The 19,042-nt window shown below is 32.0% G+C and overlaps 1 protein-coding gene across 1 annotated transcript in view; it reads left to right on the forward strand.

Annotated features, from left to right (window-relative positions):
* LOC129905565 (actin-binding LIM protein 1-like) overlaps positions 1 to 19,042 on the forward strand; it is a 264,917-nt gene that overhangs the window by 154,266 nt on the left and 91,609 nt on the right. The window contains exon 2 of the mRNA XM_055981063.1: positions 774 to 821. The gene's annotated coding sequence lies outside the window, so the exon portion shown is untranslated. The remainder of the gene's footprint in view (positions 1 to 773; positions 822 to 19,042) is intronic.

Here is a 19,042-nt window from a genome sequence, read left to right on the forward strand (position 1 = left end):
AATTTCCCACCTCCATGATTTTGACGCATAAAAGCAAGAGTGTCAGTGAAATTTATGTATCCGTTTTCAAAAAATTAATATTTCAAATAAAAATTTTGAACTTTATTTTTTTTTTTTTATATTTATTTTTTAATTTTTTAGAGTTTCTTAAATGTTTTTGTACAGTTAATTTATATAATTTTAATATAAATTATTAATATAATTTTTAAAGCATTGTTTTTTGGATTTTTTTTTTTTTTTGAAAAATCAAAATCTCCGGACTTTTATTTTAAAACCTTTTTTTTCAGAGAATTATTTACAAAAATATAGCTTTTAAAAAAAAAAAGATCTAAGGTTTTTGAAAATATTTTTTTTTTCTAAAAATGCATCTTAATATCGCTCAATTTGATTAAAAATGTTTTTTTTTTCCTTTGAAAAATTAAAAAAACGAAGGTTTCTTATAGTTTTTTTTAATATACCTACATTTACCAAATTCGTCTTAAAATGTTTACCAACTTGAGCTTCCATCATATCCAAATCACCCTGACAACCTTATGACTCTATTTGTCCTGAAAACATAGATTTTAATTAAATGAGTCCTTAATTTTTTTTTTTTTTTGTAAAAGGGTGTTCTTTTGAGTAGTATGATTTTATTGGACCATTATTTGGCATTACATTTATACATTTTTGTACCAGAATAAATTGAATTAATAAAATCTATAAACACTATTCATATTTTATTCACTATTCACTATATTTGTTTTATCTAACTAAATTTCATTAATTTATTTCAGGAACTTATGTACATAATAACAAAAACAACCCCAATTAACGTGAATAATGTAAGTAAATAGTAAAATTTAATACTGACATCTTCTAATTTCTAATTGAAGTTGGTTGAACTGGAAAGAATCTGGTTGATCGGCTATAATAAAATTGTTCCTTATGCGCACATTGACAAACTAATTATGTTTATGTGCAGTTTGTGTTGTTTTTATTGTTTGAAATTACAGCTTAATGCACAACTGGGGCTATTTTTCACACGGATTCTCAGCATTCAAAGCAATTAGTACGCTTTTGTGTCTTGCGTGTGCAATATCTATACAGCTGCCGCATTTACAAAATTACTTTACAACAAATATTACAATTGTTTGTGTAGGTTATAAACATAGACACACAATAAAGGTAGTCATGAATACGTACGTCTGCCGGCTGTTTTTGTATACGCAAGTAAATTACGTCATTTTCCGCTTCCGTCATTGTAATTAAATTATAATGCCTTGGCTTAGATGAAGGTTGAGGATGAGAGAAAGAGGATGGATGAGGCATAACTAAGGGACATTGAGGGACATCGACAATAGGTAGTTGGTATATGCGTTTAATATGCGTATTGCACCATGAAGCAGAAGAAAAGTGCCGCGAATCTGTCGTCCGGCTTTATGTAAAACATTTGTCCACTCTCTGGTGCTGTGTCGGTCGGTGTGTAAATGCAGAAGAACCATCATCCTGTTCATGGTTATACAAACTAGTCGCTATACTCTAGCTCTCTATATTTATACAACCTACATTGCCCGCAGCTTGCCAAGTTAATTAACGAGCCGAAACGAATTGAGCCAAAGCCAATAGAAAACATCCAAAGCAAACGGGCTTTTTACCAAATTTTAATTAACAATACCTCCGTTGTTGCTGCAGACGCGCAAAGTGTAGTTTAGTTATTACCTATTGGACGAATTGGGTGGAGGGGTTCCCGATACACGTTGTTTATTATTGTATGTTTGTAGAGTGTTAAGGTGCATTATGCGACTAATTGTGTTGTGGGCGGAATAGTGTTTTCTTGTTTGGTATATTTCGTTTTACTGTTATAATGGAGGTATTTTATAATACCTGCGCTTCCTCATCGACGATATTGAAGAGGATTTTGTTTTTTTTTTAGTTTCGTAACTATAGGAAGCTAAATTTGCCAAAAAAACGATTATTTAATTAATTTGTATTCTTTATTCTCTATTGGCCATATTAGTTTAGGAATTGGGAATCGGATTATGTATTTCGTACATTTTTGTCATTAACATCTAAATGGTTTTGACAGCTTGTCTGACTAAAGTAGGTCTAGGTATTATAAGCAAGGCTTAACATGGTGGTATGAAAAAAAAGGGTGGCAAAAATGATGGTCAAAAATGTTTTTCAAAAGTAACACGTATTGCACTTTCTAGTTTATATGGCTCGAAATCATCGTAGCAACATTTGTCATAAAAGAGAAACTGTTATTGACTAGCCATCTTGGGTTTTCCTTTTTCGAATGCAGATGACGTTGTACGGAGAAAGGTTAACGACAAGGCGATGCGCTATCATGCAACCTTTTTCTCATCGTACTTGAAGTCATTGTATGCAACTCAGAAGTTCAAAAATCCTTTCAACTTTTTGCATATTCCAATGACATTGACACTATCTAAAGAACAAAGGGAGTGATCCATTTGCTTGCATTGAGACGGAGCACAATGTGCAATTTTGCCAATATAGCGGAACTAAATTCGTGGTTCCAAGTACACTAAATTTTTGCAATGAAAACCAGTTTAATTATGTTAAATATTTATTTCTACAAGTGCTTCATTGATTTTTAAATATATAAATCTAATTATAAGTGCGATATGTGGCAAGCCGACATCGAGCAAACGATTTTAAGAGCTGTTTTTCAAAACTATCTATATCTCGAAAACGAAGCGAGATATCGAAAAATTTTAATTAATCTTTTCGCTTTATATTATTATGAAGAATGTAAAAAAGTAATTTGCGATTCACAAAATGTGATTTACGATTTTTGAAAATATCGAAAATACGTTTTTGCCCTATGAATCTGACCAAAAAAAAAATATTGTATATGGGTGCCGCAGCTATTCACAAAAACCCTTTACTGATTCTGATAAATAGAATATTGAGCGAGGCCTTAAGCACCATTTCATGACGGATACATGCGGATACATTTTTAAAACGCTTGACGAAGTCAAAACAAATAATTGAAATAAAGGGCCTAAGGCCTTGAAACAAAATGAAACTTTCATCCATTTTAAGACTTAACAACACATTTTATCTTGTGTTTATCTCATAACAGAATATCACAATATAATACAAGAAAATGTTTGTCCAGCTAACTTTGATAAATAACAAAATACGCAAAAGCAAACATTAGTTTTACTCGAAAAAGTCAACTGGCTTTAAATATATTTTTGCTTATTTTAATCTTATGTTCATGACCCTGCAGAACACCGCATGCAGTTTTAATTTTTGTTTTTTTGTTAACATTTCATTGTATGGAATTTAAATTTTCATTCTACATTAAAATATTTCTATTCCGAAGACTTCGAAATTTGATTAAAGTTCCACTACATATGTAAAATTGCACACTGTGCGGAGGTGGCAAAAATGGGCTTTGTTGTCTGTGGATGTTGAGTGGACTTTTTTTTAGAAACTCTCCAAAGAAACAAGAATGCTTAGGAAGCCTTAACCCCATTTCAGCTCTCTTGCGCTCTTCCCGCTGATTCTTCCAGAAATGTAAGCCATTAGTTTCTCAGTCTTCCAATTCTTCTAATATTGCAATGAAAGATATGGGAAACTTTCTACTTTTTTTAACGGCTGTTGAAATAAATTAATGATTTGGTTCAGATGCTTATCATCTTGATGGAGGTCTCAGGAAAATCCCATGTCAGCACCTCGTCCGTTTCGAAGGAGACTGCTTTTAAATCATATTTTGTGACACGTCTTGTGCTCAAACGTATTGCCACCAATCACAAGACAATAAATACTGCATCAAATCTTCCACCGTTGTCATTCCATTCTATCTGCCAACAAAATTTTTTCCCATGATATTCTTATAAGACCATCATTGTCTTGGTCAACATAAGCATTCAAGTCTTCTATTACCAATATGATGTCTTCTGGTGCTGAACTGTCTGTAGCCAGCTCTGTCGGGACATCACACTGTATGACCAGTGATCGGTGACCCGAAATAATCTAGTCTGAAATCTGGCCTTGAAGATTCGCTCATCTGGTGGTTCCCAAAATCAGGCTACCAGTTTTAGTATGGAGCAGTCCAACAAATGCTTCTCGACCGCCTTCAAGTGATTTACCGGATAACAGTAGTACAGTGTTGCGAGTTGGTGACTTTTACTAGTCAAATCCCAACCATAGCACTTCACTTGACACTAAGAGGCTCATCTTATAGCGCATAAAAGTTCCCTCACTGTATGCGGAGGAACCTGGCGTCGAGAATCATCCACACATTCCAGAAACTAATCTTTGTGCGGGTGCATTAGCCAAAAGTGAGCAACTTGTGATCTATCCTTTTCCGAGGCGAAATATCAATTTATACCGCGAATTGTGTTAGTAAAGTTACCTTTCCTAGAGAAAGCTTTGAGCTTCGGACTTGCAATCATAGCTTATTGATGTATGAAGGGATACACAAATAACTGGCCGGGGACCACAGGGATAGGACTGCCCTATTAATGTCGGGACAACAGGTGTTAAAAGTCGGGACAAATCGGGACAGCAAAAAAATACATGAGTTCAAAAATTTATAAAAATAAAAAGAAATAAAAAAGTAATAGACCATTTGTGATTACAAACTTTTCCATGCGTTTGACTTATTGCTTACATTTTATGCAAAAGAATTAACCTTATTGGTAAAAATTCCATTTTTTTAAACAAAACTTAAACTTAATGTGTACTTTAAAAATAATTGAGAATGAATAAATTGAAGATATGGAAAAGCTTTTTATTTTTTAAATTTAAATACACCACAGAAAGTCAAAAAAATAATGGACCAATCATTTTACTTTTCACACGTGTTCCTAGGAAGGAAATGTAAAATGTTATTTATTTATTTTCATATAGCAGTGACTTTGATTTTCTTCCCCAAAGTTTAAGAACGAAAACGGATTGTCGAGACAAAATCGGGACATTTTGTAAATCGGGACAAATATCGGGACAGGCATGTACGGACTGTCCCGCCGAAATCGAGAAGTCTGGCAGCCCTACACAGGGAGGAGGTAAAGCAACCACTTTGTACTGTCTTAAAGTTGTCAGGACAATCAGGCCACTACCGGAAAACAAATCTCAGAACATATCGGATTATAGAGTTTTGCTGTTTTTACAGCCAACATGATGAACCTTCGAATCCAACCCCGACATGCAAGTTCCTACAACTTAACTGACGAAGAATTGATCAAAATTGGTGCGAGGATTTTGAAAATACTAGCTTTATGACACTAAATCGAAGTAGGTATCTAGCAACAGACCAATTGGTTCATCCTGAATGCCTTCTGACTTAAGTAAATGAGTACATAAATTTCAAATAAGGTAGGCACAGACACTTAAAGCTTTTTTATAATCTTCCTTGCAGTCGTATTGCGCTGGGTAAATTGAAATTTTCTGAATGAAATTGTTTGCTTGTTTAGAATGATTTGAAATCGTTTAGAGCTTTAGCACGTTCCAAAAGATACGTAGGTGGTATCTATTTACCTAAACTAACTTTTAAACAAATTTTAATTGCCTCATTTAAATTGTGAGAGTCCGTTGCTTCGTCGACAGCAAACAAATGGAAGAAGCACGTGTCATTTTACAGTTATATTCCTTTTAAACATATCTACCTTTTTCCATTCATGGATATTTTGAACTAATTTTCCACGAACTAGATAATGAGCAATTCCACTAGCAAACAAAAAAAAAAGGACAAAAGGCCAACCTCATATTACATGATAGCCATTGGCTTATTATTTTTATATCTTTGATGCTCGGAAACTTCTAAGTGCTCGTATGCAAAAAAAAAAAAAAAAAAAAAAAAACAGATTGCGTAGGTATTCCGCTACCAACAATCTCTTACGTCAGAAAAGGCAAAAACGTAAGAAAAAAAAAGAGAAAGAAGATAAAAAAAAGTATACGTCGCCTTCACTACATCGTCCTTGTTAAACATTATTTTCTGTTTCCTAATTTGTGAGGATTTCCCAAGCAAGGAGCGAGCAGCAGCAAGCAAACGTATAATATTTTTGATTTGCTTCCCAATTAATTTAATGAGCACGCCAGACAGGATACACAGAGAGACATATATTTTTTTCCTTTTTTTTTTCTTCTTAGATAATCCCTTCATCTTCTTCGTCGTCTTCTTCTTGATTCTCGAGAATTATTAGCAACGATGATAATGATGATGATGATAACAAAAAAGAATAAGGAATAAAAAGAAAGAAAAGGACGATGATGACGAGAGGACGACCGAAGCAAGCAATCAAATTACTATGCAACATAACTAGCGGTAATAATCCGATAATATCCTTTTTTCTATTAGCATTTCAATACATATTCCATATCTCTTCTTTTTCTTCGTCTTTATCTTCTCATCCACGTGCTATCTCTACAAGAAAAACTCGTCCTCGAATATAGCATTAATAACATCTTCGGATTTTGCAGGGAATATCGTTCATCTATCCTTGGCGCCTTGCTCCTTCTTCTTCTTCTTGAGCTTCAGCCTGTCTTTCGTTTTTCCACCTCGTCCTGCAAATATTCCCAAACATCAAACTCAATAATAAAGGTGAAAATATTTGCAACCACATATGATCGAGTTCTTGTGTGTGTGTGTGTGTGTAAAACACACACACACATTCACTATAATCATATTATATCCTGTTGATTATATTTATAGGTACGTATAGCAAGCAAAATGCGGTGGGATAAGCTTATAAATGTGTGTACCTTTCTATTCGCACATCTGTGGTGGAATTTAATTAAATAAAGGCATTCCGGTCATTTTCCTTTTGTGCTGTGCTGTGTGCGCCTTCGCTCCTTCCCTACCCATTCTCACACTTCCCTCTCTCTCTCTCTCTCTTAGACGCTCTTTCTAATATATTTTCCAACACACCCCAGACCCAGTCCCAAAAAATTCATTTTAAGGATTTTAAATTGCAAAAGATAGGTAGGTTAGGTATACAACGGAAACGGCAAGACGAAGGATATAACAACGGAATAAAATTCATCACTCTCTGGTTCTCGTCCCATCGCCATCTCATCGTGTAGTTTGTTGGTCGGTCGGTGCGGTGTTAGAACAGTGTGAGATTTTAATTTAATTTTGTTGCTTTTTAGCAAAAAGAAAAGAAAAAAAAGTTAAGGGATGGTTGTAAGGATTTGATATGATCCCTACAGAGCAAAGAAGAGAGAGAGATAGAGAGCGAGCACACTTTCATTAAGGGAAATTGACTAAAATTTATCCTTGCGATCCTGCAAATGAGTTTTGCACTTTTGATACCTATTCAATTTCATTATATTGTTTTTTTGTTTCCATTGTAAAAGTGTGCCATCAAAGATTAAAATTCATCCCCTATTAATAGTATCCAGCTCTTCCTATCTCTCTGATCTCTTATGTCAATTCGATTAAGGACAATGAAGTCGCTCCTACAATTAGACAGATTGCAAACAGAAATATATGTAGAAACATCTTTAATAGGTAAACCTTTCTCTTTGCTTACAACACAAAAATCTGTGAGTTTAAGAACAAAAAAAAAGTAGGTTTAGTACGTATATTGCCTCAAGTCCTTTTATGACATCATTAAATATTTCTTATCGTTTTTGTGTACCTATATTGTGTCTGTGTGTGATTTAGCAGTTGGCAATGTTAATGACTTGAAATGAAAAGCTGTTCATTCACAACTGCCTGTGTGAAAATAGGTAAGGTACCCTACCTACGTAGACATAAAAATATATTTGATTGATTCCCCCTTCACCATTTACTGTACCTTTACCTCCGTTAATTAATTATTTTCGCTTGAATAAATTTATTCTTGCACGAAATAACTATTGTGCGTTTACGTTAATAGACATACAGTGGTGTTAGAAACTTCAAAGACTCCATAAATTTATTTATTTCTTTAATTTTTTTAAAAGTATTGAGTTGTGCTAAAAAAGACCCTTTATCATAAAACTTGGTTCGGAACAACTAAATAAACGGTAAATTTTTCAATTCAATGAATGACCTCTTAATATTGAAATTATGAGCTGCGCTTGTACCAGAGCATTTGTTAAGCTAAAACAGCATTCCTTAAAAAATCTAACCTAAGATAAACTCAGGAAAGAAAATTCCATTTCGGAGCATATTTTTATGAAAAAACTAGTGAGCAAGTAAAAATAGACGTAAAAAGATTCTCTTTATTCATTTAGAGGCCCCGAATGGTTCGACTAATGGGTTCCAAAATCGCCAGTTTTTGTGGTATCATAGTGGACCAATCAGGTGGTTTGGGTTTTCCCCAAACCACTTTAACCTAACCTTATCTTGGCACAATTTATCATTAATATTAGTATAGTTATCCATCCATATCGCTACCAAATACATTTTCGGTTTTTATTTTAAGCTGATATATAAAATACAGTCCTTCCATCCACATTTACAATTTTGTTGCCACACTGAGCCAAAAAACAACGTAAAATCAATCGAAACCACTTTGAATCAATGGAAAATCACTACATTTTTAGCCTTAAGTGGAAAATGATTGAATCAAAGTAGCACACTTTAAATCTAAGTTGTTCACACAAAAAAAATAAAAAAAAGTAAAACAAGCATCCGCTAGGGATCGAACCTGCTATACCTAGGTTGTCAAGCTTGTGCTTTACCACTGTGCCATCTCACTTATAAAAATTGATGTGACAAACTGTAACTTAAGCATAGGACGATTTTTAGAAAATTAATGAATATATTTTTCACCATTGATTCAATGTAGAACGGATTAAAAATTACTATGCGTTTTTTCTCTGGGTGCATGAATTCTTTCAAGAAGTCAAAAATTTACCCAGTTTTCATCATCAAGCTTGAACGAAATGCCTTCTTTTTGAATTTTTATGAAAATACTTACTTAACAGTTAAGATTTTTCAAAAAATAAATATTACTCATACACCACAGTGTCCCATAAGGGAAATACTATAATTTGAAAAATCACTAATTAAAAATAAAGAAACATGGTGGTTAACATTTGTCCACCATTTATAAACTATAAATATTGTTCAGTCAAAATTTTTCATGTGGTAGTATTATTTTATCCCACACACGCTTATTAAAAAAAAAAAAAATATTAAAACAAAACAAAAAAAGAAAGGTCGATCAAAATTTAAATTTTTTTGATTAATTTTTCCTTTTCAACTCTCATTAAAACACATACCACTTTCACTTTTAATAATAAAAATTTAAAAGAAAACAGCTTAGGTAAATATAAAAAAATATCTAGAAATGAAGTTAATGCATTCAAATTTTAGAAAAATACAAAAAATCACCTTAAAAATAGTTTAAAAAAAAGTAAATTAAGCTTATAAGAGTTTTTATGTTTTTACCTGTGTTAACATTGTTTAAAAAATGTTAAAAAAATATTTTTTTTTATAATTATTGCAAAACTTCAAATGCTTGGTGGCACGTTTTAATTTGAATCGATATCAATAGAAATTAACAGAACTTTTGTTTATTAATTTACTATAGACCAATTTTAAAAGAAGGGAAATGGAAAAAAAATTAACATTGTCAAAATATTCTAAGTATTTATAGGAACTTAACATTGATAGCCATTCTAGACATATTTCTTCTGGAAATAAATATGACAAAATGCCAAATTTGAAGTACGAAATAGTTTGTTCACTGAGCCAAAGAACATTGTAAAATAAAAATAAAATTTACGATTATACCTATTATAGTTTATGGTGTAAAAATTATAAAAAGTGTAACAAAAAATTATAAAATCTGTCTTTATAATTAATTAAACACCATTTTAAATGATCTTTTACACAAAACCAAGTATGCCATTTGATTATAAGAAAAAGAATTTGTAGAAAAAAAAATTTTGAAAATCGTTAGAGCCGACTCTTAAGAAATATATACAATTTTTCTAACATTTTTCAAAAAAAAGTTGGTATGTCATTTTTAAGAAAATATTATTCAACGCATAAAATCGAAATTTCGATCAAATTCATCAACCCAATTTCAAAAAATTGATATTTCAAAAAACAAATAAAATTTTTTTTTAAATCCAAAAATGTGTTTTTTGGCAATTTTCTAAAATTTTTATATTTTGATTACTTAAACGCAAAAAAATTTTCGTTGAAATCGGGTTAATCGTGTACGAAATATTTAGAAACCAAAAAAAAAACGGTTTTGTGGCAGGTATCGTTAATATGGGTTCAAAAATATTTTTTTATTTCAGAAGTTGGATCTTATCTTATAAACACAAATTTTGATCAAAACCGTTGGAGCGGTTTTTGAAAAAAAAATTCTTTTCTATTTCCGTTAGTTTTGGTCCTAAAAAAATATTCAAAATCACCTCTAGGGAATCACCCAAAAGCCAAATACTGTTAATTACACTGGTCGGCAAAAAACTAAAAAAAGTCGGGAGCAAGAACTTTATAAGGTGATTTTGATTGACTTTAGTGTGCTGAATTCAAAACTGTTTACAGATCTTTTCTATCACGTCTAGTTTTTGAGCTATACTCATCACTATTTTCGCTATAAAGCTTCAAAAACTAATTTTTAATTGAGTTTTTTTTTATGTTTAGTCAAAAATATATATTTTCCGTAATATGTTGTTCTTTATAAGTCCAAATCAGAAGACGCAAGATGGAATTTGATTCAAAAAACCATTCATTACTTTGAAAAAAATAATCAAGATTTTGAGATATCTATCATAAATTTCTTTTTTCAATATCTTTGAGAAAAAAAATAATTTTGAAAAAATATAAATACCTTTAGGACGTGTTGATATGGCGTTTTGAGATTGCATAATTAGTTTTACAAAAAAATTAAAATTAAACGGTAAATTAAAAAATTAACGGTGATGTAATTCGATGTCAAATGTACCCAAAAACACGCGTTTTTGACCTATTAATATTTAATTATTTCAAAAACGTGACGTGCCAGTGAAATTTTGAATTCAGATTCGGACTCAGCACACAAAATTCCTCTCGAAAAGTAGGGTTTGGTTCTTGCTCTATATCCGTTGCCGACCAGTGTTACCAATTTTGAAGAAAATCGTTTCACTAGCTTAGGCAGTAGATCGAGGTTTATACCGACAGACAGAACTGTGGGACCCAATTTGTTGGCAATCTACTTCATTGAATGGTCATATCTGATTGTTATCTCAAGTTCGATTCTTTTTAGTCCTAAATGAACATCAAATAAAACGCACGATTACTTTTAAGTTCCACTGTTTTGAGTCGTTAATCATTTGGAATTGTGTGCCAAAGGGACATCAAAACAAATAACTTTTGCCAAAGTGTTAGCGGTTCTTATTCTAATTAAATTCGTTTTTCACAATTTCTATTTACTCATCCCTTTTTTTATTTTTAATCTCATCCCTTTTTTACCCTTAATGTTAATCTTAATTACCCTCTATTCAACCTTGATCTTTCAGTGTCACTCACAAGGATATAAAATTGCTCTTAATATACTTACTGATTGTCAGTATACGATATTGCAAGTATTGTATAATACTTGTTTGTATGTATGTACAATGTACCCCTATCTGTAAATATCTTCAAATTAATTAAAACGATCCAATTAGTAATGGAATAATTGAAATTGATTTAATATTATGAATTTCATTTCGTCCTGTGGTCGAGCAGAGTGTTGTATACGTCTCCAATCTACATCGACCTTTCATCCCTCCCCCCACTCTCCTGGGGTTCCTCACAATTATTTTGTACGAATGAGTATGCTAAAGGACACAAACATATAAAATGTTGTATGAAACGTGAAGAACACACACATTTTCTCTCATCTTCCTTCCCGTGTGTATGGATGATTTGTGCCTGTTGGTAAAGTAGTGAATGCCTTTTATAACGGAAACATAGTGGTGGAAAGGTTTTTCCCAATAAAACAGTGAGGTGGGGCAGTTTTTATTCAATAGAGGTTAAAGTATAGCCCCGAAAACTGAACCGTAAGCTTAAGCTAAACTAGGCTTATCTAAGAGAATACGAAAAAATCATTTTCAAAAAAACTAAATCCCAATCGAAATTCGAATAGGGGAGAGTGGGGCCAAATGTAACACTTTTTTCTAAAACCGATGGTTCTCCTACAAATTTGAAAATGGGTCAACCAGACCTTTTTTAAATTAAAGACCCATGTTTTATCTGCAAGATCCATCACAAAAATTCAGCAAAACATAACGGTAAGGTTGAAAAATAAAGCTTCCAAAAAAAAATCGTGTTGTTTCAACTTACCCCACATACGGGGCAAAGTGTAACACATACCGGGGTAGGTTGTACCAAGAACTAAAAATAAGAGAAAAATACCTTTATTTATGTTTGTATTTATTTATTTTTAATTAATAACAATAAAAACAAACCTCAGTCATGAAATTTTGGTGCAAATTTAAAAAAAAAGTGGAGCAAATCCAAGATTTCCAGAGAAAATTTAACAGTAGTCTTAAATTAAAGTTATTTGAATTCATAAATTGTTTTATAAGCTTTATGAATTCAAGTGGTGGTTCAAAAAGTGTTTCCAATTTCAAAATAAATACAAATTCAATTACAAGTATTCATATCCAGGGTTGTTTATTATATTAGGTAAACAATTTTTCAGTATAGGTAGGTTTTTACATGGTACAACTTGCCCCAGAAAAATGTTACAACTAGCCCCAGCATGTAATTTTTCAAACAAAATCAATTTAAAAAAAAAAGCGAAACTGATATAGACATAAAATATACACGCAATTTGAGCCAAAACACAATTGCATTTGCATATAACAAAAAAACACTTAGCACTCTATCTTTTTCGGGTAAATAGGTAGACCAAAAATAAAATTTAAAAAAAAAGTTACAAACATGCTTTTTTTGGGCACCACTAGTATAACTTCTCACCCTGTCGTCTAATCTTCAACTGAAGAAAATGTGCCTGTAGATATGGAAAAATTGAGCATTTTTCTCCTTTACGCGTTTCTTAATATTGAAAGGAACATCGCTTTTTTTAACTGTTAATTCTTACCCCTGTTACTTTTAGCCCCACTCTTCCCTATATTTTAGTGAGATGATTTTTTGTCATTTTTTCCGAAACCATTAGGTAGTAGGTACTCAGACAATATCTTAAGTTATGATTGTGCAATCTGCATATAAGTTTACTGGATTAATAAGCAAGGGATGTTAGAATAACTTTTATGAATGAGCTTAGAAGTTTAAGTTTAGTTAGTGAAAATAATCGTTTAAAAAATCGTACGTATTTAAAAAAAAAACATTATTTTCAAAAGTTAATTCGTAACCTATTATTCTTTACCCATTTTAAAGTTGCCATTAAAAGTTCAAGATCTGTTAAATCACATTCGAATTTTTAAATTTAGAGAAATATTCGGAATATACATATAATATTATTTAAGGTTTTTACTGGTTAACTGGTTTTTTTACTGGTTTAAATATTTTTTTTTTTGTTTTAATTTCAAATTTCTACCGAAACAGATTCATATTTAAAAACAAAATTTAAAATAGAATAAAGGATGTAAACAGAAAGTATTTGACACAAATAAAAAATATGTTTTTGGAAAAATACGTTTTCTAAAAACCTAGAACAAACAAAAATTAAAAACCGTGTTTTATTTCTATCTATTTTTCATATTTTGATTTTTTGAAAAAGTAATTTTCAATGTCAAAGTTTTGAAAACAAAAATGAAATTAATTCGATTTGGTTTACTTTATTGAGTACACTGAGAAAAAAGACATTCTAGAAACAAATGAAATTTGTGTTAAATTAAGTGAATTTCTACATAGTTTTTTTCCAAGAAGATTGCCAGCCAAAGGTAAGCAAAAAGATACATATAAGAAGGGCATCATATTGATTCTAAGTGTATTATTTTGCTCTGTGTACACTGTACAGTCCTGTTGCCAAACACTTGTTCGTATTTAAAAGATTGCACTCTTGCATTGAAGATGATCTCACCCACATAAAATGTGATCTTTGTTTTATCCCTAACTCTATCAAATATCATAGATTTTGGTTCATTTAAGAAGGGATATTGAGCACTTGCACATATTTTAGATATTTCACCCGACATTTTTTTGATAGAAGAGAGTGTCAACCTAAGTTTGGTTAATAGTTAGCCTTTTAGCAAATACAAAATTAAATTCTTTTGTTAAAAAAAATGTATAGTGTGTTGCTCATTTGAATAGGGTTGCCATATTCCTTGTAGGGCTTCATTCCTTATATTATTTAATTATTTTTTTCACTGTTTAAGTTTTTGTTTGTTATTTAAAACAAAATTCTTATTTGATGAATTTATAAAGATGTCGCAAAATTAGTTATTTGACAAATTTTCCTTCAAAATACGAAAATCAAATTCTTATGTGGAAAAACTATGTATATTTCAAAATAATAAAAAAAAATACCTATTTTTTTTTTTTAGATATTTATTTTGACGCAAGATTGCATCCTAGATGCATGGTTACATTTTGAAATAGGTAGATATAATTATGTAGATATAATTTAAAGGGAAACATTTAGAAGAGGTTCTTGTCTGCATTAAACAGCGTTTTCCAAAAGGTATAAGCTATCTTTCTAGAACCAGAGGTTCAGTCAGGACATGCATGCTTTTTGGGTTTCATTTTTTTTTGTCATATTATGCTTTTTCTATTTTGTTTAAATAAACCCCATAGTAAACATGCATTTTCTGACCAAACCCCTGGTCCTAGAGAGATGGTTTATACCTTTTTGGAAACGTTATTGTCAAAATCAAGATTTGTGGGCACGAAATTGTAAGCATATTCGCCTCTATTTTGAGAATTAGATCCCCGTTTTCATTGTATTAATTGGGAATTAATCGTTTGTTTCTCGATTTTTAGGAGTTACTTGAAAAACAGAGTCCTCTGACACACTGCTGGATTAGGTTTTATCGCCCATGTTTTTGCGGCTACCAATGGTGATACGAAATAGTATTTTGTCAACCACGATTAATAACCTAGTAGGCAAAACTGTGCGCATGTTCCTATAAACGGGTTTTAAAATCGTAGGTATAGCTTAACTCATATATGTAAATTCTAAAGGAAAAATCAACTATGTGTATGTAGAACATACAGTGATTTTCTAAAACATCAATTTCACTTGCATAAATTTCGGTTACTTGCCAAATTAAAACAATGAACTAAAAATTTTGCTTTTTATGTAGGTACAGCAGCGGTTGTACAAATACTTTGTCAACTTACTTATAACAGGGTTAAAACCTTGCTCCGATCGGAGCAAATTTGCTCCACTTTTGATTGAAAAAAATAATCTACTCCAACGCTCCGATTTTTAAGGATTTACTCCACTTTTTCCACACAGAAAAATTGTTTCCTGAACTAACTTTGCTAACCAGATTGGAATGTTTTAAATCGAAATTATATTTATTTTAGAATTGCAAACACTTTTTTGAACCACCACTTGCATTAATGAGGCTAATAAAACAATATAAATTGGCCTAAGGTGAATTTATCACAAAATAGTTCTTTTTTATGAATTGAATTGACTTCAATTTAAGATTTAATTATTTTTTATTAAAAAAAAGTTTCTAAAAGTTTTCTTTTTGTTTCAAATCTACTCCGGAAATTTTGCATCTGCTCCACTTTTTTTTTCAAATTTGCTCCAAAACTTCATGACCGAGGTTCGAACCCTGACTTATAATCACAACATAAAAAAAATAAAACCCAATTATTAGATGACGTTTGCTTCTAGAGGGTGCCGTATTAGGAAACATTTCATAGCCTATAACCAGCAGACAAGCAAGACGCTTCTAAAATACCTCATTACCTGCAGATCATTAAGTACTTTAAAAGTTATGAGCGAACAAACACACTGTCATTAAAACAAACTGGTTAAATACTTAGCCATCCTTTTTGCTATGCTATAGTTAAGTAAAAAAGTTATAGGAGCAGGATCTCTCCCTTTTTCTTCTTCTTTTTTCGTTGAAGAACCATATTTTTTTGTGAAATATTTGGGACGGTTTTTACACACATCACTGTTTAGATAGTGTGAATAAGGGGATGCTTTTCCCAATATATATTTATTTTTGTTTCTTCTATTTTTGCATTTCTCTTCATCCTGCGTATATCTCTTTGTTTATCGGTGAATATCTGATGTGTATTTGAATGTGTATGTGTTTGAGTGTGTATGTGTAACTGGACCTGACGCAAGGTGATGGCGGTAAATTGAAGCAGAGGGTATATCAACAATTACCCCTCGTCCTGTTTTTTTTTTTGTATGTAGGTACACATCTTTTCTTTAGCTTTATTTGTTGCGTGTGTGTAGAGAGAACCCGTGATGGCAGGAGCAGGACGACGTGCATATGTATAGAGCAATTTATCCCTTCTTGCAATTTAATTAAATTACTGTAATTGCCCGGTGTACAAATGCGAATTGATGTGTGTGCACGAATGAATGAGGCGACTGATGTGGTGTGGAGGACGAGGAGAGAGAGAGTCGACGAAGTCAGAGTCAGTAGAGGTGCTCCTACTCTGTGGTAAAGACACTGGATGGATTGTGTATAGCGCTGCCTGATGATGGTGGGAGGGCAGGGGGAGGGTTAGTTTTGGGGAGGCCGGACGATGATGATGATGATGACGATGACGATGATAGAGCGAATTGCTAGATGCAAAATGAAATTGCTTTTTGGCATTTCAATTATTTAATTAAAAGAATTGCACATACTTTATTGCTTGATGATGATGATGGTGATAGTGGTGATGATGATAATGATGATGATGGTAGGAATTGAAACGAAGATGATGATGGAGGTGGAGCAGTAACTATTTTGTGGATCCTGCGCCTACAAGATAATATCATTGCCGTGCTTTTGTATATTCCTAACTACTTCACTTCAGCTACCGGTCCTTCATAGATAAGGCTCTGAACTGTAGCGGATATACAAAGATACACCAACTATAAGCACAAGCAGTTTTCTGGAAGGTAGCAAAAGTCCGGAAACCAGCTAAAATGCCTTATTTTGTAAATTCATTCATGGATGTGGGTATACATTTTGGACAAACATTTGCTTGCATGTTCTCCGGTCTCGGTCTCGTCCTATTATTACCTAACTACTCGTCATTTTGCTATGTTGCCGTGCGTTCGTCCTTGAATTGATTAAAATTGTTCAATGGAGAGAGAGAGAAAGCGACGAGCACACAACCATCATCATCATCATCGAGGTCCACAACGAAAATTAGCCGGCAGCGGTTTATTGTTAGATTATTCTCATCTGGAGCTGACATTCTTCAATTTTGATTTATTATTCAATATTGTGTGTGCGTTACTAACTACCTACCTACTGCGCTTGCAGGAAAATGAAAAACTCCCTGGTCCCTGCCTGCTCTGATATACTGAAAAAGCGGAGATATTTGAAGAGGGGTGGTGGTAAACGAATATTCCAATTACGAAAATTTAATTAAATTAAAAAAAAATACCACTGTGTTGTCTATGTATGGAAAAGACTGATATTAAAAATGATTGTACATCTCTAAATTCCGGACATGAATGAAATGAGATATGGTAGGTTATTTGATAAAAATGACCGAGCTTTGTTCAATTTTATTAATATAGAATTAAAAACGATTGCTAAATGTAAGGTAGATAATGTGTGACAGGCACAATTAAAACTCTTGAGCAATAAATACTTTTTTAATGACTTTTTTTGGGCAAGTATTGAAATCATGTCGAACAACTCCTATTTTCTTTAATAGCTTCTCGCAGAGGCGTACGTTGAGTTGCCGGGGTCCCGGGGCAAGACTAAATTTTGGGGATTCTTATATGAGTAATTCCATGTGAAAAGAATATACGAAAAATACTTATGTCATAAAATCTTTTTGTGTTATTTTTTACCGGTTCCTTAGCTCAAAATATGAACTTCTGTATATAAATAATACCCCAAAAAAATTAGCAAGTGAGTAGAATGAATTAATTCCCTAAGTCACTCAATTTTTGAGAGTAAAAAAAAACATGATCTTAAATTACTTTTTTGCATATTTCTTGCGACTTGAATGAATGTTTTTTTGCATTTGTAGGGTGATATTTAGACCTTTCCAAAACCGTTATTAAAAATGAAATTAGTCCATTTTAAGCTGATCTATTACAAAATGAGCCGGGGGTTGCAGGGTGGCAGCATGCCCCCCCTTACCCATCTCACTTTGATACGCCTTGAACTTCATACCTTTACTATTGTTATAAAAAAAAATCGCGAGATTCTAAGGACCAATTTCAAATGGCCTAAGAGAAGCTGGACAGAGGACCCAAAAAGGAAGTTAAAATCCTGAGAACCCGCGAAGGGGGACAGGCATGATACTTTTAATTTAAAAAGCTGTTAATATTGGCGAAAATAGTCAAAAAAATGAAAATCTGATAAAAAGATAATTTTCTTATTTTCAATTTTCTCAAAAACTAGAAGGCATAGAAGCATCTGGTTTTCAGTATTTGATAAGAAATTGATTGAGGCAGTTTATTTCATTGATTAATTTCATATTTAAAATGACAGTCTTGGCAAAAATAGTATTTAATGTGTTTTTTTAAAACTTTTTCCCCCAAATTTTGACTTTGAAGTTGATCATTTCGAGAAAAATTAATTGAAATAATTTGATTTAAAAGCTAGAATTAAGTGTACAATTCTGGCTTTTCAGAGAGATATCAATTATAACTATAAGTATTGCCGTTGATTTTTAATAATTTTTTTTAGTATTTTACGTCATATTTTAGAAAATTGCCCCTCCCGCCTAAACGAGGGGAGATAGACCCCCCCTCCCATAGTAAGAAATAATTGTATTAAACTCCTCTACAAAATGCCGTTATCATTCTTGTGGCCTAAGTTATCGTACTAGTGCCGAGCCTCATTATCGTTTTATGTAAAAATTTGAATCATCAAAATAAAAAATTGCAAAAAAACAGCTTAAAAGTGAAAAAATCATCACGAAACTATTTTTATTGAAAAGATCATAATTTTTTACTTCAAAAACAGTTTTGAAAAAAAAAAATTAAAAAATTTGTTTTTTTAGAAAAAAAAAAATAAAATGTGTTTTTCACCTTTTTTGTAATAGATCAGCTTAAAATGGACTAAT

This window comes from Episyrphus balteatus, chromosome 1 (assembly GCF_945859705.1).
Source record: "Episyrphus balteatus chromosome 1, idEpiBalt1.1, whole genome shotgun sequence".
In the NCBI taxonomy this organism is placed as follows: Eukaryota; Metazoa; Arthropoda; class Insecta; order Diptera; family Syrphidae; genus Episyrphus; species Episyrphus balteatus.